Source organism: Heterocephalus glaber, unplaced genomic scaffold, assembly GCF_053883595.1.
Source record: "Heterocephalus glaber isolate CG9 unplaced genomic scaffold, H.glaber_assembly_v1.0 deba00001755, whole genome shotgun sequence".
NCBI classification, from domain to species: Eukaryota; Metazoa; Chordata; class Mammalia; order Rodentia; family Bathyergidae; genus Heterocephalus; species Heterocephalus glaber.
In genome coordinates this window covers 6,601,451-6,612,477 of record NW_028258453.1, presented here as the reverse complement: position 1 = coordinate 6,612,477, position 11,027 = coordinate 6,601,451, and the positions used below count along the sequence as shown (strand labels likewise).

The 11,027-nt window shown below is 41.2% G+C and overlaps 1 pseudogene; it reads right to left on the bottom strand.

The window, feature by feature from the left end:
* Nucleotides 1-621: 621 nt before the first annotated feature.
* LOC147821262 (apelin receptor early endogenous ligand pseudogene) lies at nt 622-786 on the bottom strand (annotated as a pseudogene).
* Between the last annotated feature and the right edge of the window lie 10,241 nt (nt 787-11,027).

Here is an 11,027-nt window from a genome sequence, read left to right as displayed (position 1 = left end):
TTTTTTTTTTGGTACCGGGGATCGAACCCATGAGTTCGCTTTGCGCTTGCGCAGCAGGTGGCGAAACCACTGAGCTAAATCCCCGGCCCCCAATGCATCTGATTTGATTTTATTTTATTGGCACCAGGGATCAAATTCAGGATCGCATGCTTGCCAGGCAGGCACTGTGCTGCTAAGCTATATCCCTGGTGCATTTGATTTTAGATGAAATACTTTAAAACATTCTTTTGGAAAATTATAGGAGTCTTTAAAAAAAAACCTTTAAATTCTTACACTTTTTACCATTACAGAGTTTGAAAACATTACAAAATATTTTCCTTTTTAATTTGTATAAGAATAATAATGTCCAGAAAAAGAGGAAAGATTTTTGTTACGAAGGCAAATAATGGTGGTTGAGACTTCACTTTTCAATTTATGTTATTTTCCTTCTAAAAAAAACCCCCCACAAAACAAAAATCCAAAAATCAGGAAGGAGACAGTCCTGTGAACTAAAAACCCAGCCGGGCTGCTTTCTGCACAGTAACATCTGAGCAGTCACGTAGATGTCACAGTGAGGTCTTTCCAGTGAGGTGAGCCCTTCCTTTCCTCCTGCAGGCCCGGAGCCACCAGCTCCAGGGTCTCTCAGGGGAAGGGTACCAGGGAATGGAGTGGCAGGCATCTCCGCTGAAAGCAGTTGTGTCCGCATAGTTTTCTTCTCAGGGCCAAATTACCTGGTCTCTGTCCCTTGATAAGAAGAAGACTCATCATGAAAATTAAAAATGCACAAAAAATAGGCTGAAATCTCATTTTTCTGCCACACACAAGTGGAGCAATAGCTCTCAAAGTAAACCAAAAAAGATATATTATTTACATGTATCAATTTCCCACAAGCTACGAACATATGACCTACCAAATACAAGTACTGGGGGGGGGGGGGGAGAGAACCTTCCTTGCTCTAGGCTTTTCATAAAAAAACCAAAAAAACAGGATGTAAGTTTCAGTGGGTGCTCAATGAATGGGAGATAGAATTTGAGAAGGTCAAATTGGTAAAACCAGCAGAGAAGGGTATGGTAGTAGATTCTGGTCTAAAGTAGGGCTGTAACTGGGAGGGCTGTGACTGGGTGAGGTCTGAATGGGTGGAGACCGCCCCAGGCCCTATCTGGGCTGAGCTGCGAGTGGGTGGAGACAGCCCTAGGCCAGGAACTGTAGCAGTTTAGTGGGTGGTGCCTGCAGCCTCTGGCCTGGTGTTCCTGGAGGTGTAAGTGGGTGGAGGCTGCCCCAGGACACTTGAGGGTGGAGGTGTGAGTGGGAGGGGCTGGCAGGGTGTGCTTGGGATTTAAGCAAGGTGTTTAAAGAGCTCTGCTTCCATGCCTGCTTTGATTCCTCATTCTCCTGGCCTCAGACAAGGAGAGGAGTTGGTGTGCCCACGGATTGCTGTATTCCTCCAGCACTGCGGTATTTCTCAGAGACCACGTACCACGCACATTTGACATGGCTTCGAAAGGTAAACTGTTTGGTGGAAAGCTGAAATGTGTTGTGTTTGGGGCAGCCTGGCTGCCTGGTGTGCTAGTGTTTTGTAGGGGTTGGGCTTTCATGTCTTAAAAACTCAGGCCAGAGAACCTCGAGGTAGAGCCGTGCCTGCCAACTTAGTGACTCAGGGAGAACCTGTCTAGAAAATGCAGGAAGGCCTGGGGATGTAGCTCAGTGAGGAGGCCCCGGATTAGTTCAGAAGTAGGAAAAAACAAGAAATAAATTGCAAAAACAAAAGCAAAAACCCAACTTAACCAGGCCAGCAGGCTAGGGACATCTCACATCACCACATGGCTGTCTAGGGCTGGTGGACCGGGGATTGTGGAGTAGGAGTCTCTGAGAAGATGCCTTTGTGAGTGCATTTAGGAAATGTGATCCAAAATCGGTCAGTTCACCTGGGGCTTGCTTCTGTGGGAAAGACTTTTATTAAAATTACTGACCCTTCTTTCCATGACTGTCTGGGAGCCTTTTTGTAAATTGTGGGACCGGGCCCAGCCCAAATAAATCATTCCCATCCACGGAAGCTAATCGGGTATACAATTCAAAGAGAAGACTAACTGGGGAGGGATTTTACCATGATCTGTGCTCAGCAGCCATGCCTTGCCCGCATCTGAGTTCCCTTCTCCCGTCCACGGAAGGTGAAGAGACAGCTTCTTAGGGGAGAACAGCTCTCCTCACTGCAGCCTGAGACTCAAAATAGGAATCTCTTAACAAAGTGAGAAACTTGGAAAAGTCAAGGTATACACAGAATTTTATCTGCAGGAGAATCTTGGTTTTGGACATTGCCAATGGGATTATTTCTGACCAGATTAGGAATGCCTGGCTTTTCCCTACATTTCTGAGCTGATTTGGACACAGACCCACCAACTGACGCGTTGTGTGTTTTATAGTGTATTTGATCTTACACTTTCTGAGCTCTTGAAAGGAGATGGTTAAGATCTAACAGTTAATGGGTTCTCACGAATTTAGATTTATTTAGAATCTCAATCGTGTTCATAGTTTTATACCCTAGATTGATTTTTTTTTTTTTTTTTTTGGTACCTGGGATCGGGATCGAAGAACTCGGGTCCTTGCGCTTGCGCATCAGGTGGCATAACCACTGAGCTAACTCCCCGGCCTTATCCCCTAGATTTTTGAGCAAGGTCTCTCTCCCTGTGGTCCCAGAGGGGCTCAAATTCAAGATCTTCTTCCCTCTGACTCATAAGTGCTGTTGTAACTGGTTGTGCATCCTAGAAGGTGACATTATACACTTCTAATGCACTCGCATGAGCAGATGCACCGTGTCAGATTTAGGTAGAAATGTTTTATGTAAACTTATGAAATTATTCTTAAATTCAGTTCAATGCATTCCCTGATTTTATTTGTTCTCCTCATATCGTTTTCTTTCAATTCATGTATTGAAGATTGTGGTTAAAAAGCATGAAATTTATCGTCATACATCTTTGTAACTCTAGAGTTTAGTGGTACCATTTCCATTTTGCTTTCTTTTATTTTCTTGTCATTGATCCTAGGCCTGAGTCATGCCAGGTAAGTGCACTTTCCTTTGCTATTTCCTGATTTCATTAGCAAGTAATTAAATCACAGCTTTAATTCATGTTTACAAATTTCTTAAAATGTCATGATGAAATCTTAGCCACATGGTGAAATAAATAAAGCAATTGTTTTTAGTCAAGTTTTCCTGGTAAGTTTAACGTGGGTGAAGCGCAGTACTACGATTGGATATGTACCCTCATGAGCTTGTGTTAGGAAAGCAATTCTCAGTGTAAGCCATGTTGAGAGGTGTGTGCTTTAAGAAGTAAATAGGTTCTGAGAGCTCCAACCTCTGGAGCGATTAATGCCATTATTTGCCATCTGGGTTAGTTATCTCCTAGTGTCTTTGCAATTAAGGCAAACTCTGTGCCTAACATACTTGCATAAAATTTCTGTTGTTTTCTTTGCTCAGTATGGCTTAGGATTCTTGTTTATTTTTTATCATAATGAATAAGACCGTGAAGTTGAGCATCTTGTCCATTTTAAGTGTAGAATTCCGGGCACTGTGCACATTTACACTCTAGTGGAAACATCACTGTCATCCACACACAGGCTCTTTCCGTCTCTCCAAGCTGGTGCATTGTCACTGTACCTTTTAAACACTGACCCCTATTCCTCCTTCTCCTCAGTTCCTGAAAGCACAATTTTAGTTGTTTTCTCTCTATAAATTTGACTACTCTAGCTGGCTCACACGAATACAGTTGCTGGAACCAATGGTATTTTTAATGGTTTGGTGAAACTGTGGCGCTGTTTTCTACAAAAGCCTAACCATTTCACGTTTTCATCATCAGTCCACAAGGATTCCATTTTCTCTACATCCTCAGCTGCAGTTGCTTTCTGCTTTTTCAAAATAGTAGCAATCCTCGGGGATGTTGGGTGGGAGGTGCCTGGGAAATTGATTATGGTTGTGTAATGGTTAGTGATGCTATATATATATATATATATATATATATATATATATATCTTTACATGTCTTCTACACGTCTGAGTAGTTTTTAGTTGTCTCCTGCTTTATAGTGGACAAATTCATGTTATGTCTAAAAAACACTTTGCTTTTCTGGAACTCACAAGCAATATTGTTTCACTGATAAATTAATTATTCTATTTATTAATGTATTGAAAAATGAATGTCACTAAGCTCCCTTGGATTTTCTTCTGCTGACCAAGTCATCCTTGTACATCATAATTCAGAGCATTACTAGTTCTAACCCATGGCACCACACATGGGCTAAGAGTCTCATTTTATCTTCTTAAAGATATCGGGAGATATTTTATCTTCTGAAAGATGGGTTTACATCTATCAGTATTTTGATGAGCGGTAAGTGTATTGGTGACCTTAAACTTTATGCCTTAATTTACGAGTGGTTACTCAAATGGCCATTTCTTTCTTTGGGTGTTACTATCATTCACTCCTGCTTTTCTTTCTCTTTCCACAATTTCTAGGCTCTTCTGTAAAAGGAGATCATCATAACGAAGAAAAAGGCACAAAATGTGGAAGACGAAAAGGAAGAGGAAGACCCCCGCACAGATTTACAAATGATGACTTACAGATCCTGAAACAGTTTTTTGAGCAAAATACTTACCCAGCTTTCACAGACAAGAATGAACTTGCGAATCGAATCCATTGCAGTGTGTATGCCATCGAAGTGAGTCCAATACTCTAAGCTTTCTTTTTCCCTTTTTTTTCTTCACTAAGTTTATTGGTACACTTTAGGTATAAAATACAGTTACATTCATCGTTGGGATCTTGTACCTTTACATGATGTATCTTAGTTCTCGTTTTCCCCCCATTTCCCTGTCCACCCTTCCCTATTTACAGAGACTTTGTTCCCATTTTTCCTTTTTTCTCATATTTTTTCTTTTCCCTTCTTCCCTTTCCCCTAACCCTTCCCACTTCCCCTACTCCTTTAGACCTTTTCTTCCTATTTCACATTCTCAATTATACCATCTGAACCTTATTTACACTTTTAGTTTTTCACACCAGAGAAACTATTCAGTATTTACACATGTGTGTCCTATTTATTTCACTTAGGCCAATACTCTTAAGCTTTGAATGGATATATTATATTGTACCGTATTACACACACACACACATATATAAATATATATATATATATATATATATATATATATATATATATATATATATATATAATTGAAAGCCAGGAAACTGCATAGATTCTCTTCATTTTTTTGAAGGTCAAAATGGAAAGAATCAAGGAAGCTTTCTGGCTTTCAATTATATGTGACATTCCACAAGAGTCCCTTGTATTCATTTTAATGTGGTCAATATACATTATATGTGCACATATTAAACAAAATATTTCTGTGAAACAAGTTTAGAAACATGCACTGGCTATGTAGCTATTATAATTGTGCAGAACAGGGACTATGGGGTTTCAAAGAGCGTGCAAGGTATGGAAATAACCAGTACTGGAAGGCTGTTTATTTTGAAGGTAGACCTACTGCTTTGCCGTACAATTTGGTAGACAGTAGAGAAGAATATGAAAGGATGGCTAAAAATGCTTGCCTGAAGCCAATGGAAGATTGGAGTTTTGTGTAATTAATATGGGGAAGACTGGAAGAGGAACAGTTCTGTGCCAGGATACGGGGTGTTTTTCATTGCCTGTGTGAAGTTTGCTATGTAAATGAATCCTTCTGCCAGTGATAGAAAATAAAAGGTCAGACACAGCAGTTAACAGTGCACGAGGAAGGAGTTGGGTTGATCTTGTGAGTCATGTGGGACCTCACAGTTTAATAGTACTTAAAAACTTCTGTAGCATGAGGCAGTATTTTTTGTGGTGGAATGTAAGAAATGATTGTTTTCATAATTTATAGTTGTACTAGCTGGATAAATGAAGTGATGGGAATGTGTTTCAGAGTGTGGACTGTGTCTGAAAGCTGGTGATTCCAAATAGGTTGCAAGGGGTTATGGGAAGATTTTGAAAACCTAGGATCACACAGTCAGAAGGGCCATTGGAAGCTATGGTTGCAGTTGGGTGTTTCAAGTTGTTCACACTTCAAGCTCTCCATAATAATATATGCAACCAGAAGAAGTGTGGCCTTCATTGGTCCTGCCTTCTGATGGTCAGGAAGCTCATCAGTAATAACGCCAAGTCTAAATTGAAGTCAAAAATTTTTTTATCATTGTAGAACTGCACTGTAGATATTATGAGAAGCCAAGAGTTGATTAAAAGTGAATTTCTTTCTCCTTAGAATTGGTTCCAAAATAGAAGAGCCAGACTACCACCTAGAGAGAGACAGAGAATCCTTGCTTCCAGGAGACGGCACCAATTCCCAGTGGAAGGTTCTCCATTTCCTGTTGACCGGAATACCCAGGCTCCATCTGCCAATTGTCTCACTAAGCAGGCCTCCTTTCCTCACCAAGAGTCCCCCTTAGGCGGAATCGGAGTCTCTTCCTTGGAAACACAGAGGGTTCCAGTTGGAAAGGTTGGCTCATGTGGCTTTCTGGCCGTGGGCATGAACACGGAAGCAAGCTCTGCTTCAGAATATCCAGGTAGTCCAGGAAGTAAGTACCCCCTCTTTCAGGTCTACACCAGCCAATTTTATTTATCCTCCCGCATCTGGGCAGTATCCTGACAGTGCCTATTCTGAATCGGAGCAAAGCCAACATGCCAGAGCCTTTGGTTCCCACTATGGTTTCAGTGGGGAGGGAGTGGGTCAGCAGCATGAAGAGCACAAGATCCCTTATCAATATCCAGTGCTTCAAGTACAGCAGCCAAACAGTTGGAAACATCATCTGCAGCAGCTTCCACAGCCTCAGCATTACCATGACAATTACCAGTCACACATGCACAGACCCATGCCAGCTCCCCAACCTGGTGCACTGACATCGTAACTAGTACACAGTGAGCCCCATTCAGCCCTCTTTTCAGTCCCTGAAAGCACAAGGTTAGTTGTTTTGTCTCTATGAGTTTGACTACTGTGAGGTGGTACACTTAAGTACAGTTGCTGGAAAATATAGTATTTCTAATGGTTTTGTGACATTGTCGTACAATTTTCTATAAAAGCTGAACCATTTTGCCCTTGCACCAACACGCCCACAAGGATTCCAATTTGTCTACATCTTCAGCTATGGTTGTTTTCTGCTTTTTAAAATGTTAGTTGTACTAAGGGATGTGGGGTGGTATGTGCCTCTGGAGTTGCTTTTGGTTGTCTTAATGGTTACTGATGGGAAACATCTTTACATGCCTGAGTATTTTCAAGTGTCTCCTTCTTTCTAGTCCATCAACTTATGTTATGTCTAAAAATACTTTTTCAGTCTGCAAGTCATGCAGAATGTTGCTTCCCTGATCAGTTAATTACTGAATTTATGTATTTTAAGATGGGTGTCCCAAAGTTGTCCTGGCTTTTCTTCTGGTGAACAAGCCATGCTTGTACATCAGAATCTGAGCATTACTACTTCTGCCCCATGGCACCACAAATGAGTTAATAGTCTCATTTTATCTTCATAATCTGGACGATAGATTTTCAGTCAATTGGTATTTGTATTTACATGAGTAATTAGTGTAATACAGACCTTGAGTTTTATGTCTTAATTTATGAGGGGTGAGTCAACAAAGGCTCATTTCTTTTTTTTTTTTTTTTGGATGCTTCTAGTATTCACTCATGCTTTCCTTCTCTTTCTACATTATCCAGAATCTTCTGTGCAAGCAGACAATCATAACGAAGAAAGAGGTTCACAGTGTGAAAGACGTCATGAAAAAGGAAGACCACGATACAGATTTACAAATGATGCCTTACAGATTCTGAAGCAATTTTTTGAGCAGAATCCTTACCCTGATTTAGCAGCCAAGCAGGAACTGGCTAATCAAATTCACTGTGATGCGTATGTCATTGATGTAAGTCCAACTCATTAAGCTCTGCTTGGATATATTGTAGAAATTCAGAAAAATAAAAAGAATGAGGAGAGTTTCATAGTAGTTTTCATGTCATTATATATGACATTGAACGAGAGTCATTTTTACTCATTTTAATGTAGTTGTATATACATTATATATGCACTTTATTAAACAAAGTACTCCTGTGACACGGCTACATAGAAATGTGAATTGTGTAGCTATTATAATCATCTTGCAGAGAGGATTGTAGCTCTGGACCTCCCCAGCACTGGAAGCCTACATATTTTGAAGTTAGAGCTAATGCTTTGCTGTTCAATTGGGAACACGGTGAGAGAACAGGAACGGATGGCGACAAATTTTTTGCTTAAGTCAATGGAAGATATGAGTTTTGTGTAATTAATATAGGGAAGACTGGAAAGGAGCAGTTCTGTGCCAGAAACAGTGGGCATTTTTCACCCGACACGTTAGGTTTGGTATGTGAATGAATCATTCCCAAAGTGATAGAAAATAAGGGATCTGGGTCACCGATTTAAAGTGAAGGAAGGACTTGGGTTGATGTCGTGCAACACGTGGCAACTCAGCTCTTTTTGAAGCGTGAAGGGGTACTTGGGGGGCGGAATGCGTGCCATGATGATTTTCATGTTTTTTATTTACAATAGCTAGAGTAAAAGAAGTAGTGGAAATGTGTTTCAGAGTGCACTTTCTGTCTGCAAGCTGAGAATTTTAAATAGGTTGTAGATAGGTTATAGGAGTTGTTTCACAACCCGGGACTTCACAGAAAGAAAGGTTTCTGGAAACAATGGATGCAGTTTGGTGTTTAAAATCATACACAATTCAAACTCTCCATAATAATGTGTGCGGCCAGAGGAAGCATGGCTTTCATGGGAACTGCCTTCTCAAGGTCATGAAGCTCATTAGTGACAATGCTAACCTACAAATTTTTTCTATATTGTAGAACTTCACTGTGGATATTATGAGAAATTTAGAGTTGATTACAACTAATTTTCTCTCTGTTTTTCTTTAGAAATGGTTCCGAAATAGAAGAACTAGACTACCACCTGGCGAGAAACAGAGAGTCTTTGCCTTTAGGATAGGGCACCAGTTCCCAGCGGGAGGATCTTCATCCCCTGTCTACCAGAATACCCAAGCTCAACCTGCCAACTCTTCTTCTGAGCAGGTCTCCTTCCCTTGCCAGGAATCTTCAGTAGATGGCAGTGGAAACTCATCCATGCAAACACAGCAGGGTCCCGTTGGACAAGTTGACTCATGTGGTTTTCTGGCCACAAGCATGAACATGGATCCACTTTGTGCTTTGGAATATCCATATGGTTCAGGAAGTGCTCAATCTTGCAGTTCTACACCCGCCAATTTTATTTGTCCTACTGCATCCGGGCAGTATCTTGACAGTATCTGTGTCGAATCATGGCAAGGCCAGCATACCACAGGCACCCTTTCATTCCCACAGTGGTTTTAGTGGGCAGGGAATGAGGCAGCAACAGGAGGAGCAGAGCACTCCTGATCAATATCCTGAATTTCAAGTACAGCAGCCAAACAGTTCATTTGCAGCAGCTTGCCACAGCCTCAGCATTACCACAACAATTACCAAGTGCCATCCCAAGAACAATTTCCAGCGTACAAGAGTCCCAGGGATATAGGACAGCAGCAGGTGTTATCTACTCCTTCTCAGCAGCAAAATAGTGAAAATGCCATCGATGCTTCCTTACCCGGGGGGATGCAGCAATTTCCTGCAGAGCAGGCCAGCTCTGACATCCAGCACTTTTAGAATGAGGTGTCCGCAGCTCATTTCCATTCTTGGCATCAGAGCTGTGGCTGCAGGAAGTAGTTGTGGTCCTCATCAAGAGACATCTCTAGATCATCCTTTCTGCAAACGTAGAAGTGTTAGACCAAGGACTTCTCCCTTGAAGACTCCTTGATTATTTAGATAGGCTTACAAACATACCATTACACTGGCTTATTGGGGAGAATGAAAATGTGGAATCTCTTGCTTTGCTGAGTGTCATATATGCTCAAGTACCACATTCTCCACAAATGGCGTTGTTCTTTGTACAGGACTATTTCTTATTTTTATTTATTGCATAGCGTGAAGCTGCAGTAACAGATGTGCTCCGAATAGTGAGAGGCCACACGATTGTGTGCACTTCCTAGTTTTTAATTCGTTATCGATATTTGTCTAAGACGTTCTTTTGGTTTTTAATTCCGGCTTTATTGTCCTCCTTGTGTATACATTTTGAGGTTTGACATCCTTTTCTCATGTATTGCAAGAATTGTGATTTTTCTGGTAAAGCATGTACAGTGTTTAAGGAGGTTTTCCTTACTAAAGAACATCTTTGTTTTTGTTGCCATGTATTGCAGTCCAGGGTATTCTCCAACTTAGACACATCCACACTCATTTTTCTTTTGAGGCAGGCTTTTGTTAAGTTCCCCAGACTGGACTGGAATTTGCCATCCTCCTGCCTCACTTTGCTGCACATGGAGCTGTCCTCGCTGCCTTGTGTCTCCCCACCAGGCCAAAGAACATTCTCTTCTACAGTAACTCAGCTAGATCAAAGCATAGGTCTCCTGTTTAGCTATTGATGGATTAGGTTTCCTACTATTTTATTAAGGTATTTTCCACATATGTTCAGAAGTGACGCTTAGATATTTTACTAGGACCATCTTTATGGTTGGGGGTCTGTTAAGTTACCCTTAGAATGAATTGTGCCTCTGATACTATTTTCTCAAAAATCTTGTGCAAATGACACTTCTCATTAAATTTCTAAAATTTACAGTAACTGTGTCAGACCTTTTCTTTATGGGAAGATCTCTATCCATTTCATTTTGCTAAACGATGGTAAGACAACTCTCACATATTGAGTACTTTTCCAAGCTTAGATTTTTCCAAGACACGTCCATTTCAGCCGAGATTTCAAACTGACTGTCAGGAAGTCATTCTAGACGTCTGCATAACTCTCATGCCTAGAGCACGTGCAGTGTATCTGTTGCTTTGCATTTGTGCTATGTGTGAGTTTCCGGGTGGTACGTTTTAGCACTTTCCTTGGCAGTGCCAGCACAGGGCTTTGCTGTGTGTGGCGAAAATGGGCTGCCCAGTGGCTCAGTCAGGTCTCC